The sequence below is a fragment of the Etheostoma cragini genome, chromosome 16, assembly GCF_013103735.1.
Source record: "Etheostoma cragini isolate CJK2018 chromosome 16, CSU_Ecrag_1.0, whole genome shotgun sequence".
Lineage (NCBI taxonomy): Eukaryota > Metazoa > Chordata > Actinopteri > Perciformes > Percidae > Etheostoma > Etheostoma cragini.
In genome coordinates, this window is record NC_048422.1 from 2,317,962 (window position 1) to 2,324,137 (window position 6,176).

General features: G+C 39.7%; 1 long non-coding RNA gene across 1 annotated transcript in view; it reads right to left on the bottom strand.

Annotated features, from left to right (window-relative positions):
- LOC117959033 overlaps positions 1–2,041 on the bottom strand; it is a 12,104-nt gene extending 10,063 nt beyond the window's left edge. Inside the window, exon 1 of the long non-coding RNA XR_004659860.1 lies at positions 1,974–2,041. This is a non-coding gene — a long non-coding RNA (uncharacterized LOC117959033). The remainder of the gene's footprint in view (positions 1–1,973) is intronic.
- Positions 2,042–6,176: the final 4,135 nt, after the last annotated feature.

Sequence of the window (6,176 nt, forward strand, 5' to 3'; positions counted from 1 at the left end):
TTTTCTGTCCAAGATGGGGTGCTGAGTGTACATTACTGAGAAATAAAATGAACTTTTTTGATTTTTGGAAAATGGCTGTAATGAAACAAAGAGTGAAAAATTTAAAGGGGTCTGAATACTTTCCGTACCCACTGTAAGTCCCTCCCTGCCTCATTTTTCTCTCTATCACATCTCTTACCTTATCTAAATCATCCATTCACTCTCCCTTCTTTCTAGGGGTTTTTGAGCTTCGAAGCTTTGGTGTTTTTTTCAAAGCGAATAGTCTGGGCACTTGAAGGCAGCTTTATTTCATGGCAATTGAGAAAATTAAAGGCAGCCAAGTGAGAGATGGAGCGACTGCCTCCTCATTGCAGGACAGTCACCTGTTGTTACCCCAAAATCTGCGCAGTTCAGTGCATGCGATATAAAACTTTATTACAGTAATGTTACTGAACTCGCACGCCCTGACTTGCTCCAGAACGGCTGTGGATCGATACCCACTAGGTCCGGATCTGTTGAGGAACGGCTGACTGACAGCGTCACTTATGATCGTGTTACATAACAAGATGTAGGTTCTATAAACAGAACCACAAAACCTCAGACCTTTTGACTTCAGGCCTGTCTCCACCCATTATGATATTTTCAAGGTGTAGTGCAGGGAAATATTAGCCCCTGTGAGCATGGTGTATTTTATTTTGAAAAGGAATGTTTTATTTTGTTTCTGTGCTCAACTTCCTGCTTGAATTGCAGCGCTCCGGCATGCCTCAAAAAGAGAAGCTTTGCGTATCTGCTCCGGAGGGCTGGGGATCACAGCCGAGACGCAGTCAGTGGAAACACACACATTGAATGGAAACCAAATGACTCCACCGTTGTTCTGGAGCGGATGAGCAGCTGTTCCAAAGTTGGGGGAAATCAGCCAGTTAACGTTACATGATTGTAGGTTGACGTCGGGTTGCTTTTCTCCAAAAGTTCAACTTAAAATGTTTCCAGGCATTCAAAACAAATGCTAAAATCTGCAAGTGATGATAGACGCAGAGTGTGTGAATGAATGCTCAGCCAACCAGTGCCTCTCTGTATCGGCGTTATACACAGCCGTAGGCCTACTACAAGGTTTTTGCGCCATTTTTGAAGTCAAATTGACTGCTTTTGCAGAGAAAATGGTAGCGGTGCGTTGGACGCCCTCACACACACTTTGACTATCATGCAGTGGCTTTGGACCTTTCTTGTTCATATGGAACCATCAACAGCCCGCATCAATGGTGCTAGACAGAATGTGGATATGTAGCTTTTCATCGCAGAGACATTAAAAAGGCCGACTGTTACTGCAGTTGCCAGCCTACGGAGTCCTGGGGAGGGTGGGGTGACCTTGTTTTGAGTATGTACTGTTTATATATATAGTCCTTTGGGGGGGTGTTACATGTATGTTCTCTTACCTTTAACATACTGATTGTGTTTGTTGTTTGTTCACAAAAAGAAAGTAATAATAATGTACTGCTTTTTAAGAGGCCACTACAAATATAGTTTAAGATTATAAAAACTGTTGGGAAAAAAAGTTTTTATAGGAAAGAAAATTTATTTAGTCATTAATAAGATTAATAACTAACTTAATTGCTTAATAATGAACTTATAGTCCTTGTGCATCCTAAAAAACAACAATTACACAAGTTAATTCAAAAAGCAAATCTGATTGGTCAACTAGTCTTGTAGAATGTGCTCAATTCAGCATGACAGCCAATACATCCCTCCGCCATTTCCATGTCAACGTCACAAATCTGAATCAAAAACTGTTTTTGAAACCTACATATTCCCGAAAATGAATGGGAACCACAGTGGATCAAACCAAAACGCTCCAATAAATTCAAATAAAGTGAAATGTTTTAAATGACTCACGCTCTGAAGTTAACTGTTACTGGAAATGTTTGGATCACAGCTGTGGTAGCTGCACATTCTCTGAGAATTCAATCACAGGGCTACTGGTTTATTGCATGCGACACACAAAATGTATCTTTTTATTCAGTTAAGAAATAGTTGTTGATTATAGAACAGATATGAATGTGCCCATGGGCAGCTGAGTGGAAATAGACCCAATATTCGGGATAGGAAGAAGCAAAGTTTTGCGAGGTGACGCTAAACATATTGCTAAGTACCACAATAGTCCCCTGGAAAAATATAGCTGTAACCATTCCAGGGTTCTGTGCGCTATGTGTGCTATTTATTCCGTTTGGAAAAATCCCAAGATTCCTGCTAACTTTTATTTAGTTGGAAACGGCAAAGGTTGTATAATTGCGTCTCATTCTGTATTCATAAGAACAAGTGTATTCAATTAACCCCTGTATTGTTGTCTCGTCAAAATTGAACATCAATTTTGTTGATGCTTTTTATCTTTTTCTTACATTTTTGTTCATTTTTTTTTAACACTTGACGCTTTATTCAATGTTTGTCCCTTTTTTGACATTTTCAACTTTACGTTACACTATTATATATTTAGTTTTACAGTTAGTTTTGGAATTTATGGTCAATAAACCTCTTTTATAGGAAATTATAACTCATGTTTGAGTTCAGAAATTGGGAATTATTTGTAGGAAATGGGGTCAATTGGACCCGAGGACAACATGAGGGTTCAATCACAGATCAGATAAATCCAGCAAACAACAAATAACACACAATTACAATATGAGGGTTAATCCTGACAATGCAACAAAGTATGTTTTGATTGGCTTCATTAACTATCTATTTGTTATACTCCTTGTGTTCCTCTTCTCTTTCATTTTCCTCTCACTTCTCCACTCCTGTCAAACACAAACACACACACACACACACACACACACACACACACACACACACACACACACACACACACACACACAGGCACCTTCCATTAGAGCTGCAAGTTGAACAGCTGCACCTGCAGTCTCACATAGGTGGAGGTTGTGTGCGTGTGTGTGTTTACATCCTCCCTGACCTCTGACATCCAGCTCCCCTCACAGCACCATCCCATTTAGTCTGGATCAGTACATTTGCATGTCCTCCACCTTTGGCTCTCTGTGTGTTGGCATTCTCCAAATCCCTTTGCTACAACAACAAACTGAGCTAGCAAGCTACAAAAGTCTTTTGAAGAAAATTTGGATCATGTTACAAGGCCTTTTTCGGAGAGTGATTGTAAAGATTTAAAAAAAAAATTATGTTTACAGCATTTACTATGTAACTGGGACGGGTTGGGACCAATTGGTGGGATTGCTTTGAACACACAGCTATACACTGGTCTGATGTCAAATGAGGTTTAACTACGTATCAGATCATTTAAATAGCTCAGGTTACTGTATTGCATAAACAATTAACTTTAAATATGTTATGTGGCGTTTTCTTTTGCGGGGTGCTAATGTTCCACCAAAACCAGATCCGTCTCAAGACCTTTTTTTCAGAATCACCGTCTCTGTGTCCGGAGCTGAGCGCAAGATGATTGTGATTGGTTTGAAGAAATGCAAACTACCTAAAGTGTTTGTTTTTTCCTCTTATCCAAGAACTACTTACTCAAACTAAATTTATACATGTTAGATCCATCAAACCAGGCTCTACTAGAGTGTGACACAAGGAGTAGATTGTAGCTCCTGCCCAATCCTACTCCCACAAAACCTTCCTTTTCTGTCCCACTACTATGTCAGACTGAAGAACTAATACAGACCTTCCGAAACCCTGGAAGAATGACTTTCGTCCAATCATGTGTCATTGTTCATATTGAGCATGGATTGACTTTTCTCTTTTTAATCATTGACTACATGATGAACAATCAGTGCCCGCTAGCACTGAGTGAACTGTGTGAGTTGTGAGCTTGAAGGCGGAAATTTATGAAATGTAAACCTGCGGGTTTAAGGATAATCCATTTCCCATACAGTCAGCTTGTGAGAAAACATGCTTTGCTATCTGATCACCCGCACGCATGAACACACACTACACACTGCCAACAGTGGTGAGTTGAAGCAGCTGCTTTGGACTGAGAGAGACAGACATGTAGATGTAATGAGAGAGAGAGAGAGAGAGAGAGAGAGAGAGAGAGAGAGAGAGAGAGAGAGAGAGAGAGAGAGAGAGAGAGAGAGATGTCCCTTCTCCATTGACAAAAGTTTTAATATCTTTCTTCTCTCAATTACTTTATTTAGTGGCGGAAAAAGGTAGATTTACCTTACGTTTGTAGGAAAAACTTTGAATTAGTCGAAGAATTGATTGATATTCAAACAAACCAACCACCAATCTTGGAAACCTTCGGCTATCGGCCGAAAGACGATTTAGCCTCTGGGGCCAACAGACAACATTTTGGGGGTTCTGGTGTAGCCTGTGGATATCAGGATAACAGACATCCAGGCCAAGGCTTCCTCTTAAGTTTGCCGAGTCTAATAAGAAACTTAAGACTGTTGATCAATGAAAGACGACATTGCTATAAACAGATCCCTAAATATAAATGCAGATAAATTGAAAAACAAAAGCTAAAATGTCATTAGACAATAGTTAATGGGTTCTGAGATTTGAGGCAATGCTCTCCACATGGACTGTTTACCTGCATGCAACCAAAGCCACCTTAAACGGGATTAGTCAATACTGCCAGAAACTACCAAAAAAAAATACAAACTCGATAATAAAACCACATCCTGTTGCCAGATTCATATTGTTATACAGATATCTGTTTATAGAGGTTAACCAACCACTAGTCTATATCCACAACATTCCACTTCCAGGATTGCTCAAGTCTTTTCAGTCGATTTTCGTTACCTCCCGCTTTCTTTGTTGGAATTCTAACCTTTGGTGGATTTCTGAGGACTGGTTAACTGCTCCTCAGATCTCTGCAAGGTAAATCCAGACAGCTAGCTAGACTATCTGTCCAATCTGAGGACTATGGTTACCTGATCCTCAGATCTCTGCAGGGTAAATCCAGACAGCTAGCTAGACTATCTGTCCAATCTGAGGACTATGGTTACCTGGTCCTCAGATCTCTGCAAGGTAAATACAGACAGCTAGCTAGACTATCTGTCCAATCTGGGGACTATGGTTACCTGGTCCTCAGATCTCTGCAGGGTAAATACAGACAGCTAGCTAGACTATCTGTCCAATCTGAGTTTTCTGTTGCACAACTAAAACAACCTTTGAATGTACATGTTCAACCAAAACAAGCTCCATACCGAGACTATTTTGCAACGGCATCTTGGCTCAGTCTGACACATAGAGTCAACTTGAAGACAGACAAAAATAGACAGATGTCAGAAGGGTGAGACAGAGCCCTCAGCCATCAGTTCACCAGTTGAACAAACTCCCCACATCCTTAAATATTTACTCGGTCGCCAGGACAGCAGACATTCTACCAGTCCCAGTATTTTGATGTTTGGGTTTCCCCGTCTGGAAAACGTTGCTATGATGAATGAGGGTATCAGATTCTTTCCGCCGTCATCTTAAAGAACTGTTAAATGGTCAAAGGTTAAAGTTTCTGTCTAGTGTCAAAAATGCAGTGGAATTTGATTTGTAGTTAACACTACTTGAAAACTTGTCAAAAGGATTTTCTATAATTTATATTCTTCAAACTATACTGTTAAAATGTCAGGCTATTAGCCCCAGTACAATACATTAAATTTGAGTCACAGTAGGACAAAGTAAGTGTCATCCATTTACCTGGTTATCTTTTAAAACAATTAGAAGGTTGTCAACATCACAGATGGTCTAAAGGTAACAAAAAAATACTTTTCTAACCATCTGAATGAAAAAAACATAGTGCTTCCTGTATGGAAAAAAGTTTTCACTTTATCTCCTTAACCAATGAAAGATGGCAGCCCACATTTCAATCAATGCATTATATCTAATGCAGCTTACAAAAATCTTGCAAAAACTTGAAAGTAACTGGCGTTCCACCAAACTGGAAGAATCTCGTTTGGATTTTGCGTTCTGCCAACGTATTAGTTTAAATGCGCTGTGAATTGGAGGGGCTACAAAGTAATATTCAGTTGGTTGTCATGTACAATTTCACTGCTAGAAATTCTTATGCAAGAAGCCATGTACCTACCTGTCTCTTAGACCCAATCCCAACGAGAATACTTGAGCCTTGGTTAACACTTCATTACTAGATATGATCAATATTTAATTAACAGGTTATGTACCAGTCATTTAAAATAGCTGTGGTAAAACCACTTCTGAAAAATCCACCCTCGATTCTGAGGTCT